Raw genomic sequence first — 18,267 nt, forward strand, 5'->3', positions numbered from 1 at the left:
TGAAAGCCTCTGAAAAAGAAGTAGATACGTGTACAAGTGAGTTCGCTAATAATAATAATTATTATAAAGATGTTAGTCTGCTTATCGTTTACCTACTATCTTTTGTCCGCGGCTCCGCCTGCGTTATACCTATTTATGATGTTCAACAATAGTTCGTCCCCTAACAACTTCACGCCCTGCGACGGGCAGCCATACTTATTTTTGGGGTACCTACCTACCAACCTAACTACTGTGCGTATTTTGATATCAATTTATTGTAGGTACAACACTAAAGTTTTTGACTGACTTTAAAAAAAAAGAGAAGGTTCTCAATTCGACGGTATGTTTTTGATTACTCCGCCAAATATGAACCGATTTTGTTACTTTGGTAGGTGATACTTCCGAGGTCGTATAATTTGTCGAAATCTTTTTTTTTATGTATGTTCCCCGATTACTCAAAGACGCCTAGAGTCTAGACCGATTTGGATTTTTATCGTTTGAAAGGGTATACCTACTTCCCAGGGTCCCATGGTGAAGATCTGATGAATATCTTCGGAGATAGAGAGCAGTATTGCTCGCGATTGGTGTAATGGCTAAGTAAACAGTAGGTATAGCATATTTTAATGTGAATGGCCACTAAACATTGTAAAATAAAACAATAAAATAAAAACCGACTTGAATAACCACAAACACTAAAAAGTAAAAAATACTTTAATGTACCTATTACCGAATATATTATGAATGCAAGAGTTATGTACCTACTCGTAGTTCTTTTTTTTTTTTGACAAACAATAAGATCCTTAATTCTGAACATCTAAAATCTAAATTATTAAAACAATGAACCTAAAAATTTAAACTCGTAGTTTTCTATATAAACATTCTTCAACACTTCTCATTCTGAGAGAAGACGCGTGCTTAGTAGTGAGCCGACCTTCACATAGATAAGTACACATTTTGAGAATATTATATAGAGAACTTTTAGTGCATACAGATTCCCTCGCGATGTTTTCGTTATCTGTTAGAGTAGGTAGATAAGTGAACTTTAATTTGTTAAATGCAAACAACTCCAAAAAATTAATAGAGGTGCGTGCCCTGCAGGGTCAGGGAAAAATTAAGTTTGTGTTAATATAAAAAAAAAAACTATGATAGAGCTATGGCTCTATGACTATGATACTCGAAAGAACATTGATTTTATTTTTCTGTAAAATATAGTTTCCTACAGGTTTCTTGACAGACAGACACACAACGAAGTGATCCTATAAGGGTCCTTTTTCCTTTTGAGGTATGGAGCTCTAAGAATGTCTTAACATTGATAGAGCCTCAGAGCTTTACCGTAGAGCCCACACTACTACAAACACCTATAAAACGGGTCACCCTGTCAAACTATTTATAGGCTAATTTTGGAAAGTAAGTGGTGATAACCATGTGTTGAAGACGTTTGGCTTTCAGTCGATACTTAGGTCGAGGATTCGATTCCGGCGCATCTCTAACTTTTCAGAGTTATGTGCGTTTATTAAATAAGGCATCACTTGCTTTAACGATGAAACAAAGCGTCGTGAGCAAACCTGCACGCCGGAGAGTTCTTCATAATGTTCTCAAAGGTGTGTGCTTCATCAAAATGGGTTAAACTGTTGGGCCGTGAAAAGCTAGCAGACAGACAGACACACTTTGGCATTTATACCTAGTATTAAGTATGAATGGATATATTTTGTTATATAAGTATACCTACATATATATCTACCTATATACCTACCTATATATTTAAGATCCCGATATTTTTAACGGGCTTTTACCTTAGGTATCAATTTGAGAGAATCACTAACAAAATACACTACCTAAATTACAATTTCATTGCAAAAATGCTCAAAGTTTTGCTAAATATAGAGCTATAAAATAAAGCCATTTCTTTAAAATGCTTTGGTAGGTACCAACCATTTTACACTTTTTGACTGTTAATTATTTGAATATGTGGGATGATTATTATTTTAAAACTAAAGCTTTACATCGAGACACGTTTACGAAAGAGGAAGAAAGAAGAAGGACCATGAGGGTTCTAAACGCGTTTTGGCCTGAGAAGTAGTTTATATGTGTGTTGCAACAACAAGTTTATATGTTTGTATTGCTCTTAAATTATGGTTGCTAACAATATGTCAATGGCAAGACTTGTTATAGGTAGCGTTTAACTTTCGGGGTTAAATCACAAAGCTTTGTCAGTTTCAGGATTTTATTACTTCATCTGCAGCAAAAAAAGCGAAATAAAAAGAGAAAGATATTATGGATTCGAAGAAAATGAATATTCTTTTTTCAATCAATCGCAGGTGAAGTGAAGGCTTGGAGAGCTCGTCAATTAACGGTTTCCTGCGGCCGCCCGCCCCCGCCCCCGCCCGCCCCCGCCGCCCGCCGCCCTCGTCTCATCATCATATCAAGCTGCTCTGTGCTCCGCAGTGTAGGAGCGCCGCGTGTATTGCACTCTTCAGAAGCTCCAATTACTTTGCTGGAAAATAAACAAGTGCCGTTAATTATCATGAAAAATATTTTCATATAATTTCAGTTTCGAAATATTCGTATGAAAAATTAGGAAAATGAATGATTTTTATTTAGTTTCGAGCTAGGTAAGTATGAGTCTTTCAGTCGAATACTAAAACGTACCTATTAGCACTAAAGTCACTCAGTCCTTGTCCCTAGGTACCTACATGAAATAAATTTTTGATTTTATTTAATCCCACATTGGGAAAAATCATTTTTACTTAGTTTCGAACTACCTATAAGGCTGAGATCTATAGAGCGTACTTTGACTTTCCTCAGACATTGTTAAGAGGGCTCTCTCCGTCACTCGTTTCATACAATCGTAGTTCCAATTTCATTTGAATATTGAGCAACCAAAGTCCATGAAATTTTGCAGACATATTCTAGAAACTAATATCTATGTCTGTGGTTTTCTAGATTTCTGTTAAAATATTCGGTTTCAAAGTTACGCGGTCTTAAAAATTTTCATACAAATCTTTGAGCCCCTGTAATTTCAAAACTACATATTTTTAGAAAAATCTAAAACACCACAGACACAGATATTAGTTTCTAGAATATGTCTGCAAAATTTCATGGACTTTGGTTGCTTAATATTCAAATGAAATTGGAACTACGATTGTATGAAACGAATGACGGAGAGAGCCCTGTTAAAACTGCATATATGGCTGACATAGGTAAATCTGTCTCGTTTTAATTTAAACTTAAGTGTAAGCAAATTCAAAGTGCGCTCTATAGATTTCAACCTGAATGTTTCGGTCAAATATATACTACACTAGCCGATGCCCGCGACTTCGCCCGCGTGGATTTAGGTTTTTCGAAATCCCGTAGGAACTCTTTGATTTTCCGGGATAAAAAGTAGCCTATGTGCTAATCCAGGATATTATCTATCTCCATTCCAAATTTCAGCCAAATCCGCCCAGTAGTTTTTGCGTGAAGGAGTAACAAACATACACACACACACACACACACACATATACACACATACAAACTTTCGCCTTTATAATATTAGTGTGACTACTGAGCACGTGTCACTCATCACAATGAGAAGGCTGACAGCGTAGTGGTTAACACGTTGGCTTCCTGTATGGGGATCCGGACTTCGATCCCGGGCACGCACCTCTTACTTCCCGGATTCATATTGTGCGTTTTAAAAGCAGTAAACACTTGCTCTATCGGTGAAGGAAACATCTTGAGAAAACCTACATGCCTAAAAGTTCTCCATTATGTTCCAAAGGTATGTGAAGTCCGTCAATCCCCACTGGGCCGGGACGTGGTCTAAATCCTTCTCATTCTCAGAGGAGACTTGTCCTCAAGGGTCGAGATGAAGATGACTTAAAATTTTGATAGCAATCGTAAAATGCTTTATTCTTATTCTCCTACCTAGTTACTGTATTAGGCGAACCCTGAGGCTCAAGTTTTCACAACTAACACTTAGTTTTACCCACAATACCTAGCGATTTTTTACCCTTTAGTTATTCCAAGCCCCTCCCACTCGTTACTATTATATTCCTACACGCATTGTACTATGAGACAATGCATCTGGGAGCAAAACCCGCAGTTCACCCGGTCTCCGCAAATACACGCATCCTGAGTGACTTTTAATAGAAGATATTTCTAACAGTGGAAAAAACGCTTCTTTAGAGTCAGTTCAAGCGGTCTGGATGAAGAATGCTTGACTCTATCATGCGGGTGAGGTGTACTCCAGCCGCATAGGCACTGAGATTAGGCAGTAGATATTCCCGGCGGCTTTGAGCCTAGCAGTCGCAGATACACCGAGTTAAACCGGGCGCAGATACTCGTAAGTATCAAGTAGCTTACAACAATGGGATTTTCATCGACAAGACTGCTCCTGTATTCAAGCAGGCGTTTCTTTGCGATACACAAGGAAGAACATAATTATTATTAAGCTTATTTTTGCAATATGTAATAATAATATATATGTACATAATACATAAGTATCTACCCGATTTCTGAAACCATACCTATAAAATGTATTTTTGTGTTTGGTTGAGTCGAAATCGTAACTCTTAATCGTGTGTATGAGGAATGATCTGGGAGTGCTCCTCATTATTGTCTCCAGAAATCCATCATCATCATCATCATCACCGACTCACTACTAAGCACAAGTCTGCTCTCAGAATGAGAAGGGTTTGGTCATATTATGGTCCACCATGTCAGCCAAGCGCGGATTGACAGATCTCACACGTCTTTGAGAACATTATGCAGAACTCTCAGACGTTTTTCACAACGTTTTCCTTCACCGTTAAAACAAATGATATCCGATTTTACAATCGTCAAAAGAGGTTTTGATAGCTTTATATACTTAGGTAGGAAATTCAAGGTATCACTTAAAAGTTATTCGACGTTTGAAGAATCGGATTGGAAAAATAGAGGTGTGTGCTCGGGATCAGACTTCAGACCCCCGAGCCCTGGACTAGGAGGCCAACGTAACCACTAAGCTATCGCGTAATTAATGGAAGCGGCCACGACCCACAGCACAGAGGGCTACAACGAACGCAAAGAGAAGGATAGGACATAGATACCTATTATTGTGATTTAAAGTTATTTGGAAAAAAAATTGATTTGTCAAAAATAATATACCTAAACTTATTAATTTATCTAATGAAGCTAAGTAGTTTAAATTGGCGAAGTGCATTGTGCTGGGCTGGCACTACAAAAAGCCACCAATCAAGAGAAGAAGAAGGTACCTAAGTACTTAGTTTAACAAGTGTAAATTAAAAATTTATAACACCCCCGCCAAGTGAAGGTTACAGTAACTAGAAAAGACCGAAAATACCTGATAACTTTCAAACGGCTGAACTGATTTTCTTGGACTATTCCGCGCCTACGATCTAAAGTATCTGAGTTTTCCAAAACATCATTTTCAAATAAATAATTATGTATTTAGGCAACGTCCATCTCGACAGCTTGACATTTGTCAATTGACATAATATTATGAACCTAACGGTTATCTAACCTTCTTTTCTACAAGAAAACTAGAAAAGAGCTGATAACTCTTAAACGGCTGAACCAATTTTTTTGGATTATAGCTAAGAACACTCTCGATCAAGCCACCTTTCAAACAAAAAAAACTAAATTAAAATCGGTTCATTCGTTTAGGCGCTACGATGCCACAGACAGATACACAGATACACAGATACACAGATACACAGATACACACGTCAAACTTATAACACCCCTCTTTTTGGGTCGGGGGTTAATAAAATCGATATATTTGGCTCATTCGATGTCATACGATCTGTAGCTAGGAGGCCAACAAGAGTGAATTAATTGCATAAATACAGGTGTTTCGAAGGGTTTTATTTTCAGTGTTAAAACATGAATGTTGTAATAGTAATCAGCTCTAATTAAATAATAGATTTTGCCATTAGTTTTTTTAGATTAAAACTCTCGGATAAGCTCTACGCGTTGGATCTGTGTTTTCGCGTAGATTTTGGGAGGACATTCTAATAATTATTTATAATAATTTAAATAATTCGTTAAAATTATTTAAATAATACCTGCTTTTTCTGAGCGACGCTTATAATATGATGATGATTAAAACATAGACTTGTGTTGTTTGTAGGCGGAGTAGCGCGACCGCGGCGCGCAGCGCTGCCTCGGGAAATAGTTGTCCAACTGAAACAAACAGTTATCATTATCACTATCTATCACTCATCATCAGATGAACCCACCCCCGCACATTACTGAGCACGGGTTTCCTCCTTTCCTCAAACGCCTTTGAGAACATTATGGTGAAAGACATGCAGGTTTCCTAGGAGGCTGCTGTCTGTCTGTCTGTCTGTTTATCTGTCTTTCTGTCTGTCGGTCCGTCCGTCCGTCCGTCCGTCCGTCCGTTCGAAAGTAGGTTCCAGAACGTAGATGCCAGCTAAGAAATGGTTTATGGTGGTCATTTTGATTTTTTTATTAGGTACCTGTTTGTTTTTATAGCGGCATTAGAAACATATTCTGTAACTGTCTACCTATTGACGGTTCACGAGATATAGCCCGCTGACAGACAAACGGACGATGTACGGACGGACGGACGTACAGCGGAGTCTTAGTAATAGGGTCCCGTTGGCACCTTTCGGGTACGGAACCCTAATAAGTACCTACTTGTAAATTAGAGGAGATGAATTTATTATGTTTTGAATGTTTTCTTAAAATTAATTTGTATTAATTTATTTTAATTAATAATTTATAATTAATTTGTAGGTATATTACATGCAAAACGCATGCAATGTCACCTAGTACTTACCTAATGGCAGTTTACATACCTACCTACTCGTTTCTACATTGTTGCATAATTGGCGCATGACGCCATAGCCTGTAATAGGTTGAGTATTTACCTATTATATTTTATTGAGATTTAACTGCATTGTAGATTGTAGCTAATTAATGCATCAACTGTTGGTTTTTCTGAACGGTAAATAAAGCAAATATAAAAGGGTGTAATTAGAAATCTAGCAAAAACGAAGGCAGGTGATAATACCGATGATTAGGTACTGATAAGATACAACAAAAAAACCGGCCAAGTGCGAGTCAGACTCGCGCACTGAGGGTTCCGGCCTCGGGTATTTTTTACAATATTTTGCACGGTAAATCAAAAACTGTTATGCATAAAAATAAATAAAAATCTGTTTTAGAATGTAAGGTAAAGCCCTTTCATATGATACCCCACTTGGCATAGTTATCTTAAGTACTTTGAAAATTGAAACACATTTTAATTTTTTTTAAATGATGTAACCACAAATTCGCGGTTTTCAGATTTATTCCTGCACTTGTGCTATAAGAACTACTTACCTGCCAAATTTCATGATTCTAGGTCAACGGGAAGTAGCCTATAGGTTTTCTTGACAGACACGACGGACGGACGGACGGACATATAGACAGACAGACAGACTACAATGTGATCCCATAAGGGTTCCGTTTTTCCTTTTGTGGTACCTACGGAACCCTAAAAATCCGAAAAAAATATATTAATCCTGTATTTTTTTAAGGTTCGCGATGTATTGCGAAGAAAATATCGGACTAGAGGGCAACGAACGTTGCGTAGATAGATGCTGCGAGATCGATGTCACGTCTTGGGCGGAGCATTGACCTTGAGTATTGCACACTATACCTACATTGCGGATACGAAAAATACTAAATGGCTAAAAGTACAAGTAAGTATTCCTAAGGCAAATATTGGTATTGGATTGTCTTTTGATATAGGTAAGTAATAGCGCGAGCGCTAAGTTTTTGCGTTCTAATTACACCCTCTATTAATTTACCTAACTATGATGATAGCATGAAATGAAAGCCTCGATAGTTCAACGGTTGAAGGAGCGGACTGAACTCTGAAAGGTATGAGATTCAAACCCCACCCGTTGCACTATTGTCATACCTGCTCCCAGCACAAGCTTTGCGCTTAGTTGGAGGGGAAAGGGGAATATTAGTAAGTAATGATGAACAATGTTCTTTAGAAAAATATACAGCGGAGTTTTCCTCATAAAATTATCTTCTAACATGTTTAGGGTTATCTAAAGGCTACCAGACCAGAGTGTTGTCTTGCTCTAATCCAGACATACGGACAGTGTGTCCAAGCCAAGTTCAATTTTAAGTTCCCGTTTAACAAACAAAATATAATAAAAAAAAAACAAAATGGCCGCCATGTTAATTTAAAATTTAAAAAGTAAGTAAGTACATAATCTTGTACGATGGTACGGAACGCTTCGTGTTGGAGTCCAACTCGTAGATAGCTACTTGGCCGATTTATTCAAAAAAAATCTTGTAAATTAAACAAGTGATAAAATATTCGTTGACGTATTCCGTCCCCTATCTCCGAAACCAATTCCAAATGGGACCAATAACAATGGTTCCAACTTAGTGGAAAATAAATAAGAAAATATATTTATTTAAGTATATTGTTTAGTTATTACTAACTAGCTGACGCCTGCGACTTCGTCCGCATGGATGAGTCAAATCCGTTCAGTAGTTTTACGTGAAAGAGTAACAAACATTCCTACACACATAGGTACATGTACTTACATAAACTTTTACCTTTATAAATTAAGTGTTATTATTATTTAAGATGTTTTACTGAAGTTGGTGGAAAAACAAGAATTTATGTAAATTAAATTAGATGATGATGATGATAATTTTAAAAATCCCCTACTTTTTGAATTTCCGGGATAAATAAACCAGATGTCCTGGGTTTTTATTCTGAGCAGATGTCACTCTCGAGGTCCTTGAATATTATATCCATGCCAAAACTCACGTCGACCGTTGCTCCGTTACAACGTGACAAACCAATAAATAAACCAACTAAGTATTACGCATTAAAATAGGTATGGTAGGTCCTGCTATCATTAACCGTTCTTACCTTGTTATTAAAGGCTAGAACCCAAGCCAGCCCAATCCGTAGTAACGTATAAACCACAACAGAGAATATTAAGACGTCGAACAAACAGTTTTTATCATAAAGCATAAACCCCGACGCCAGGATGTAAGCTAACACACAACTTTGCAGTCTGTCCATTGTGATCCGACTAACCGCTATCGTTATCAGTGTTGCCAGTGGCAGATAGTCAATTGTAACACGAGACATCTCAAAATGTAACATTTTCACGAGAAAAGTAACATTTCCTTATTTTTCGTGGAAAATAAAAGTAATAAGGTACACAGGTTAATATGGCACTTTATTATACAAAAATTTAAACAGTTTTCTTGTCCCATTAGTTAGTTAAGCTTAAAAAGAATCGTAATAATAATTGTTGATTGAATAAATTGACTGCTAATCCTGAAAAAGAAAAACAAATCAATATGTAAAATAATAATATACCAACGGATTTAGAAATGTCTTTGAATAGCTATAACTTATTTTGTTAATCAATTTATAATAGTTACAAGTGTAAATTAAAAATTTATATCACCCCAACAAGTGAAGGTTACATTAACTAGAAAAGAGCTGATAACTTTCAAACGGCTGAACCGATTTTCTTTGATTATAGCTAAGAACACTCTCCATCAAGCCACCTTTCAAACAAAAAAACTAAATTAATTCATTAGTTCATTAGTTCATTAGTTTGAGAGCTACGATGCCATACACAGATACACAGATACACACGTCAAACTTATAACACCCCTCTTTTTGGATCGGGGGTTAAAAAGATTAAAATCGTCTTATATCGGGCGATCTGGCAACACAGGACTGTTTGAGTTTGAGAGGCTACGCACTAGGTGGACTTTGTCTGTGTAGCGTTTGATGGCGCGCGTGTGGTGCCTTTTTGGAACGTTTTTTTTTTTGTTAAAAGTGGCTGGTTTTTGTGTTTCACTGGCGTTTTTGGTGCTAGAACCATGATGGAACTGACTGGGAAGCGCTCTAAAGGGGCGCCGTGTGTATGTCGGCGAGCGCCGGCACAGACGAAGTCCTTACTTATATAGTTTCCCTAACTTGAAAATATCTACAAACTTGACATAAGCTAATCTTTGTAAAGCCAGACGAGAGAATAAAAAAAAACGCACTAGGTAGGTACGCAGTGAAGAAAATTACGCGGGAATTTCAAATTCGTTTTGTTAACTGAACAATACTAGGCCGGTAGCTACCTAACTACTTACCTTGGTCTCAGCAAAGAGATCGATAGATTCGATAGCAAAACTCAAATTTTAGGTTACGCCGGCCGGTATCTACTCAGCTCGCTCTCATTCCTGTAAAGAAAACCGAAGTTACCTACAACAATAACTAAGTACTAAATAGCTACATGAACTTCTGGAAACTAATGTGACTTAATAATAAGATGACAGTCAATACAAAAACGAACTGCTTTCAGTTGCAAATACTATGACTTTGTTTTTGCATTACTGATTCCCTAATTAGTTAACTACTTACTTATTTACTTAAAACTACATTGTATACAACATTTACTTACCAAGCAAGTAGTGTTAGCAACACATATACACAGTCGATAAGGATAACGAACAAACCAATCACTTTCGAATTTTGACGAAATAAAGATACAATTTTTTTTGTACTTATATACCTACAATATCACTACCCCGCAAGGAATAACTTTCTTTTTTTTTTCTTTAAATCTGGCTTTACTCTGATTAGCCAATGTCAAGTTTGGGATATTTTCAAGTTATTGAATTTATACAAGTATGGACTCCGTCTGCGCCGGCGCCCGCCGACATACGCGCGGCGCCCCTTTGGAGCGCTTCCCAGTCAGTTCCACCACCAAAAAACACCAACTAACACAAAAACCAGCCACTCTTAACAAAAAAAAAAAAAAACACTCCAAACAAGCACAGCACGCGCGCCAGCAAACGCCATCACAGACAAAGTCCACGAATAACTTTATTATCCAAAACAAAGTTGAGTCACAGAGAAAAACAAACAAAACACTTTTTTAATCACAGAGCAATTACAAAACAAAGTGAACTTAGACCAATAACTTAGAGAAAGTGAAATAAACTAACTATGAAACTAACACATGGGCCAATTACGACAAACGAAAACTGTTTTGGATGCGTTCCGTTTCACGATTATTTTTGGTTTGCTGGGAAAAATTTGAATATTTTTATGAAGTCCTAAAAGTAACGTAAAGTAACATTTTGAGTCGTGTAACATGGAGGAAACATGAGGGGGTCAAAAGTAACGTAAAATGTTACAAAAGTAACATTCTGGCAACGCTGATCGTTATGTTTGTGATCCTAATGCTATATTTATACCTAAAGTTTTAAACTATGCTCGATCGGTGCATTCGAATCGAATGCAGTTGTAGAGAACAAACCTTTTGCTTTGTTTTCTGTGAGCGAGCGACGTGTTGTTTCATATACCTACTTGTACCTACTTTTATGAAGTTATGCATTTCACGTGAACAACTGACAAGTTCTTATTACCGATTCGTGGTCATACAGACGTACCTACCTACTCGTAGTAAGAGCTGTTATATCACGTTCATTTTTTGACTATGTTGGTATCGGTTTTGAATAGATAGGTAGGTAGGTACGTTATTATTTCGACCCAAGGTAGTTGATAGTTTAGTATCTAGGGCTTTATTTGTAAATATCTTTATTAAAAGTGCTTCGAAAGTAAATGTAGTGCCATTCGCCGCCCACAATTCATAAAAATGTCGGAAAACATAAAAGATTTCATAAAAAAGCGAGGCTCTATCAAGGGCCTATTGACACTACGAGTATATTATATCATCAACATTACCTATACAACGTAAATACGTTAGATCTTAGAAGTGTATCTTCGGTACAAGTTACCGCGCTCGAACTTCGCATAAATAAGGCCGAACAACTTTGAACTCCGAATGCGATAGGTCTGTATAGTTCAGCAGGTCGATTCCGGAAAACCTGCATTAATCATTATTACACACGCAATTGTTGTGATTGGCTTTTATGGTAGGTAATCTTGTTGCGACAATATACATTGTGAACGAGTGTGGACGAATCAGAGGTGATTGTGATCGTGATACTGTAGCGTAACCGAGCAGCCGAGCAACATCGAATACTTAGCTGACAAGTGACATTGATGATGAGTTCAATACTGAAAACCTGAGAATGATTTCAGTGAATAACAGGAATTTGAAGGTCAGACCTACTTACATACCTAGCTAAAGCGAAGCTTTACAAAACTAATTTGCATTAAACTGATAATAAATAATTAATCAGGATGATGATGATGACGAAGTTCCCTCGCGCACTTCAGGCAGTTCGCGATCACCCGATGTGCTGAAGCTGTGTTGTCAGCTTCAGCACACCAGCGTTCACAACGGAACCCTAAAAACTAGTGGTTTCGACCACTCTCTTTGTAGAAAAATATTGCGCTTAGGGGATAGTGATTATATTTTGTGGAAAATATAATTAAAAATCTGGCAGCCCCTATTAGATACAAGATCGTGCATAGACTAGAAAAAATTAATAATAAATGAAATAAATTGGGGAATCCCCTTGTAGTGTACAAAGTGCCTAGAACTCAGTAGGATTTGATAAGTTTTGCGTCTCAGATATCCAACTCTGGTGAGTAATCTATTTAGGTACCTACCTATTTTAGGTTAGGGCCATTAGGGCTTGGACTTTGATACAATTTTTTTGATAAGGCAGTTTACCTACTACGAAGTCGGCCAGACGCCAATATTATTTATTTGCACAGCTAGATATAATTCTATCTAAGTACCTACTTATACTAATTCTCTATTAAAAGTATGTCCGCGTAGTTTGACATACCTACTTATTATAATACTAGCTGACGCCCGCCACTTCGTCTGTCACGCTCTGCGTCTCGTTGTAGTGCCGGCACAGAATTCTGCGCGACGCGTGCACGTCGAGACGTATTTATTAACAATATTTTATAATTTTGTTGCAATGACAGAACATTTAATTGAATTAGTTCGTTGTGAACCTTGTTTGTATGATACAAATCATCCAGACAGTGGCGGCAGCATGCGGAGGGGGCATAATATGTCTGCCTCAACTGCCCTGCCCTGCGCGTGCTGTGTTGTGATGTGCTGCGTCGCCTGCTTCTCAGCATACGCCTAGTCTAACAGTGTACTAACAGGTATAATACTTAGATTCTACCTAACTGATTTTTAAGGTTCAATTTTTCTAAAGAAAAAAACCGGCCCAATGCGAGTCAGACTCACGCACCGAGAGTTCCGTACTTACTCGGGTATTTTTTCCGACAATTTGCACGAGAAATCAAAAATTAAAACACCTACATATAAATAAATATAATTCTGTTTTAGAATGAACAAGTAAAGCCCTTTCATATACCCCAAAGTAAGATACCCCATATGGTATCTTAATTTGAAAATTGAAAATACTGATTATTTGTTCATAAACACATTTTAATTCGACAAATTCACGATTTCCGGATTTATTCCTTTTTTTTTTGCCTCTCGGAATTCCTTGATTTCCAGGATAAAAATTAGCCTATATGTTTCTGTTTCCGGGATGCAAACTATACCTACCTATCACTGTTCTAAGTACTTACCTATAGATGATGCCCGCAACTTTCATTTAGGTTTTTATAAATCTCTGATTTTCCGGAACAAAACGTAGCCTATGTCCTCGGGCGGAATGCAAGATATCTCTCTACCTTTCGTCAAAATCGGTTAAACGGATGGGCGGTGAAAAGCTAGCACACAGACGGAGAAACAAACTCTCGCAGTAGCACGAATGTTTGGAAGAGCCTGTAATGATGGGCAATTGGCTCTCATAATATACTCGTACCTACCCACTTACTCTGTAATTGAACCTGGTAGGACACTCGTATTTGGACCAATTGTTTTTATTTTCCAAATTAATATTTTACTTACTTATAGGTAGGTAAGTACACATTAAAAATTACAATAACAGTAATGTAGGTATGAATCACGCAAAATCCACGGTTCCAGTTTAGAAGATCATAGTCTAGGTAGGTAGTGGGTACTAGGTAGGTACCTACCTACTTACCTGCTTATGCTAAGTTTGATGACAATTAGATAGGTAGAGGCTCAAAAGGGCTAGAACCTAGAGACGTAAAACCAGTAAAAATAAGATAGGTAAGTACTTAAACTTTTTATTTATTTATTCATGAAACATTTATACAAAATACATGCTTACATAGAAAATAAATCTGTAAAACAAGAATCTGAAATGTCGCTGAGGACTCTCCGTCATTCGCTCCATACAAACGTAGTTTTGGTTGCCATTTGAGTATTTGACCGATCAAACTCGATGTAATTTGGTAGACACGTACCAGAAACTACTATCCATGTCTGTGGTTTGCCAGATTTCCAGAAAAATACCAATTTTAAAGTTACACGCGTTCAAAGATTTGTATGTAAGTACATTGTCTTCAACCAGTGTGTCCTTCCCGTCCTCACCTATGGTGCTGAAACGTGGACACTGACACGTCGCATTCCTTGGGTGCACACACAACTTTACCATTTCAAAGCGATAGACTGGCCCATGCCCAAAAAATTTATGGGTCATAATATGAACCACCAGGTGACGTATATAGGACGATAGCATAAAATAATAAGATTCAGCACTATGCCGTCACTTGTAAGCTGTCCAACTGAGTGCTGGTGAGAATTCAAAAGTGCAGGTAGAGTGATTACATTTTGGTCATATATTTTTATACGGCATTTTTACCCTCGATAGATCCATGAAAAATAATAACAAAAACGCGCAGTGCCGTAAAAAAATGGTGCGCCACAAAGTCGATAAATTTTTTGATTTTCTGACAATTCCCAGGGTAAAGGTCATTTCATTATGTACGGCATTAGTTTCATACTGTTTCAATACAGCCTCTAATTAATCCATTATTCTGCAACGCCGTACAAAAATCATGCGACAAGGGGAAAAAAATCGAGGGTTGCAACACCCTCTTTCTTTTCGTGGTCTGGGGGGTGATTTGAAACAACATAAAATTAATTTATTTTGAAAGTGTTTTATGCATAGATAATATTTTTTTACATGCCGTACATTTTCGTTGGTCCAAAGGTTTGTAGGGGATGTGGATATTATATAAGTACACACCCGTTCAGTTCAGTTAGACGGCATAGTGATTTTATCATATTATCAATTATTTTCTTCAAAAATATGTTAATGCCGTACAGTATCAGATGGCCATAAAGTACTATAAACCCTTAAAATGGTAGCGTCATTTTCATCAGCCTAAAAGATATGGTCTGCATTAAAATGTACGGCATAATTTTTTGCTAATTTATTTATCTCAATACTATTTAAAACAAGGGAAAAGTGTAGAAAATTGCTATATTTTATTAATCTATGAATATTTAAACTTTTGCAATAATTTGAAAAATTTCAGTTTTTGTATTTCTCTATCTCTATAATTTTTTTTAGAACAGTTTCTTTTAAACGGCAATATTATATGACAATAGTATTTTACAACTACATTTTAGTGTACCATGAAATTAAGATAATTATTGGCAGGGATTAGTCGGGATGATGGCAAGAGACCTGATGGATTGACGCTGGTTCCCTGGGAACGGGGACGGGCGCTAATGTGGGACGCAACGTGCGTTGACACATTGGCCCCGTGTCATATCAGGGAGACAGTATCAAGACCGGGAGCCGCAGCAGAAATGGCTGAAAACGGCAAGCGGCGCAAGTATGCCTCTCTTATTGAGAGTTACATTTTTGTTCCGTTTGCCGTGGAGACCCTGGGGCCATGGAGTCTTAGTGCAAAGAAATTTTTACGAGACATTTCACCGCGTTTAATAGCCTCATCGGGTGACAGAAGGGCTGGCTCATTTTTTGCGCAACGGATCAGCCTGGCTGTCCAACGCGGAAATGCAGCCAGTATTCTTGGCACCATTCCACGCGGGCATGATTTGTACAGTAATTAGATAAGCCTAGCTTTAAGTTTTATTGTAATATTTTCATTATTGATATACATTCAAATGAACAATAATTTTTTGACAGTATTATTTTCAATAGTACTTTTGATAATACTTTTGGTAATTTAATAATGTTTTGGAACCAAAGCCGTACTTTTTCAAATCACCCCCCGGACCACGGAAAGAGAGGGGGTTGCAACCCTCGATTTTTTCCCCTTGTCGCATGATTTTTGTACGGCGTTGCGAAATTATGGATTAGAGGCTGTATTACTGTAACAGTATGAAACTAATGCCGTACAGAATGAAATGACCAAATTTACCCTGGAAATTGTTAGAAAATCAAAAAATTTGCCGACTTTGTGGCGCACCATTTTTTTACGGCACTGCGCGCTTTCTTATTATTTTTCATGGATCTATCGATGGTAAAAATGCCGTACAAAAATATATGACTAAAATGTACTCACTCTACCTGCACTTTTGAATTCTCACCAGCACTCTGTTGGACAGCTTACAAGTGACGGCATAGTGCTGAATCTTATTATTTTATGCTCTTATATCGTCCTACATACGTCACCTGGTTCATATGACCCATAATTTTTTTGGGCATGGGTCAGTAGTCTACGACTTATGATTCGCTTCACGCCGCGACGGCGCGGCCTCAGCGACGCGACGTTTAAATGAATTATGAATGATTGTTATTTGCGGCACAATGACCACGGTTATTTTCACATTTTGAGTTTGACCCGTTTGCTCCTTCAAACGGGTGAAGCAAGGGATTCGCAGTGTAAATAATTATACCATGAAGATACAATTTCCACGTCCGCCTGCTCTTCGGGAGGTCAGGGGTTCGATACTGAGCACGCACCTAACATCGATGCCTATAAAGCGGAATTTGCATTACGAAATTACTTTGACTTTCCATGAAATTAGACGTTTACACGTGAAATTGCTTATGAAATTAATATCATGAAACTAATTTCATGCCACTAAATTCGTAATGTAAACTCGGCTTGACTTTTCGCAGCTACCTATGTGCGTTGGTGTATCAATAAGGATGGTCTCCTGTTCCAAGAATGATGGCGTTGGCTTAGCCTTAAAAAGCAGTTCCCGCTTTGAGAGCAGCATCCATCCAAAATTATTAGATTCCCGGTAAGTAGGTAAGTAATCATTTTGAGTTTATCTCGATTTGATCGCATTTCGGCCGTCGATCGTGGCGCCTAATCTCAATTGAGACTCACCAAGTATGCAGGTACTGCATGCTCTAGGAATGGCAATCCGACACGACAAGAGAGAGATGAGGCACAGGAGCGAAGGCTCGCTCTGCTCTCCGAGACATATAGAGATACCAGCTCCGACTGCTGCTGCGGTTGCTTCGGAGAATTTCATGACAGAAAATCCGTAGCGAGTCCGTCGAAATTCGACCTTTCACTACCTAATTATTAATATTATCACGACCTGTTACATCGCAATTAATTACAGTTTAGTGTGAATAAAAATATGTTTGAATGCGCTTTAACCTCCAGTCATGACTTGTACAGAACCAAGCCTTAGCAAGGTCCTTTTTTTAACAGGAGAAAATCTTCTTAAAGCACATCTGCTATCCTGGAAAAGACATCGGATTGTATGATTGAGGATTTAGGATTTTTTCCTACTAAAACCCTCTTGTCACCCTCAGTGCATATATAAAGATGTTCCGCGATTTCTTAGTGAACAACATTGGTGCCGACTAATAAACAGGTAAGAGACCTAGGAAGTAAGACGAAACTAGGTGTAGTGTAAACACGCTCTTATACCAGTCTAACGACGTTAAGTAAGATGCTGCGGAAGTTAGAAATGAATTTGGAAATTTTCCACCTATCCTCTCAGAAGAGCGCACTTTCATCTTAAACTACAGGCTGTTTGTCCAGCGCTAGCTTGTCATCATATACAAACTAGTACAGCACGGTCCTGCTACGTCCCTGCCACTGCACGGTCCTTCATCAAGCCTGCCGAGCCTGCCGCTCCGTGCGTAGACTTGGGAACTAAATGGAGTTCATTACGCGCAAAAACAAAACGCCGCGCTCGGAGCGAGGCGCGCCGTCGCTGCGTACGAATTATGCAATTTCATTTCAATTTGCGGTCGCAAGGAGCCCCGGGACGCCGGGCCGGGGCCGCGGGGGGACGGGGGGAGGTGCCACCTATTAAGGCGGCTGCACACACGACGCAACCACACACTTTTTTCCCACCCTTCGATCCCAACACACGCGATTTTCGCCCCTAAAACGAGCCTTTACGAGTGACGGTGGCGAGAGAGCTGCCTGATTAAATTATTTCTCCATTATTTGATTCGCCACCTCTTTCAAAATGGCGACAAAAATTTAGCGTTCTTCGAATGCGCTAGTGTGGATGCTGCGGATGCTGCGTGCCGGAATGCAAATATCTCTGT

General features: G+C 38.2%; 1 long non-coding RNA gene across 1 annotated transcript; it reads right to left on the reverse strand.

The window, feature by feature from the left end:
* Positions 1-2,360: 2,360 nt before the first annotated feature.
* LOC123873321 lies at positions 2,361-9,046 on the reverse strand. The gene is made up of 3 exons (XR_006797661.1): positions 8,870-9,046; positions 6,027-6,144; positions 2,361-2,473 (listed from the first exon to the last, which is right to left on the reverse strand). It is a non-coding gene; the product is annotated as an uncharacterized LOC123873321 (long non-coding RNA).
* Positions 9,047-18,267: the final 9,221 nt, after the last annotated feature.

Source organism: Maniola jurtina, chromosome 16, assembly GCF_905333055.1.
Source record: "Maniola jurtina chromosome 16, ilManJurt1.1, whole genome shotgun sequence".
In the NCBI taxonomy this organism is placed as follows: domain Eukaryota; kingdom Metazoa; phylum Arthropoda; class Insecta; order Lepidoptera; family Nymphalidae; genus Maniola; species Maniola jurtina.